Genomic DNA, 1,281 nt, shown 5'->3' on the forward strand with positions numbered 1-1,281 from the left:
AAGCTGGTCACAAAACACCATTCGAATCTGGGCTGCATTTCTCTTGTTTTCTTTGTCTCAGCTGTCACAGTAACAGGCATGAAGTCAGTGCTTGTTATATGTTTGTTGAAACCATAAATCAATCAATAAAATCTACATTTCATTACTTTGCAATATTTCTGTCATTTTGGCCAAATTATCACAATTTTTGTACAGGTCTGCAATGTTTTATCTGCAATTCAGAAACATTTTTTTTTGTAACACTTTCAGCATTTTTTTTTTTTTTAGATTTTATGTATTTATTTGAGAGGTAGAATTACAAACAGAGAGAAAGAGAGAGAGAGAGAGAAAGGTCTTCAGTCCACTTGTTCATTCCCCAAATGGCTGCAGTGGCTGGATCTGGGCTGACCTGAAGCCAGGAGCCAGGATCTTCTTCTGGGTCGCTCATGCAGGTGCAAGGGCCCAAGCACTTGGGCCATCTTCTACTGCTTTTCCAGGCCAAAGCAGAGAGCTGCACTGGAAGAGGTATAGAAGGGACTCAAACCGACATCCAGGAGGGATGCTGGTGCTGCATTCTGAGGTTTAGCCTACTATGCCACAGTGCAGCATATTCATGTGTTTTGCCATGGAAATGTTAATGTAATGCTGCTCCTTACTCTACTGGATGTTATAAACTCTATGCATTGTTTTCTTTATGTACTCAGCCAATACTCTGAAGCTCCCTGTTGATCCATGTCTAGCCTCAAAGGTATTGGATAAGAAATTGTGGAATGGCAATGCTTTGATCTGACCTTTTTAGTTATTTTAGACATCTGTCTCTAAGTTTCATATATAACGTTCTACCAAGATGTCAAACAATCAATACTCACAGATCAACACTGATGCCTCCTGATTTTCTTATAATCAAGGTAAATGTCAAACTTTTTCTCAGTTTTCTGTGCCTCAACCCAGAGGAACCACTTATAAGAATGGGCAATTCAGCTCCAATGAACCTCCAGTTTTGACCTCTCTTTTGAGAGTGCTAACAAGAATGCCAATTAGTGTCACTTGCAACAGCAAAGCTTCATGATTTAGACAGGGTACTATTTTTAAAGAAATGGAGTTTCTTATATACTCATTTCACATGGAACTGTGATGAGCAAAGTGTAAAGTAATGATTTGTAAATCTTTTTCAATTTAGACAAACCAGATTAATGGCTTTAACTCAAAAATCTCTAGATTGTATGTTTAATGAGTTGATTTAACGTTATTGGTCACCACATATCTTCTATAATTATGATAAGCCTCCCTTATATGTATTTA

This window comes from Lepus europaeus, chromosome 15, assembly GCF_033115175.1.
Source record: "Lepus europaeus isolate LE1 chromosome 15, mLepTim1.pri, whole genome shotgun sequence".
NCBI classification, from domain to species: domain Eukaryota; kingdom Metazoa; phylum Chordata; class Mammalia; order Lagomorpha; family Leporidae; genus Lepus; species Lepus europaeus.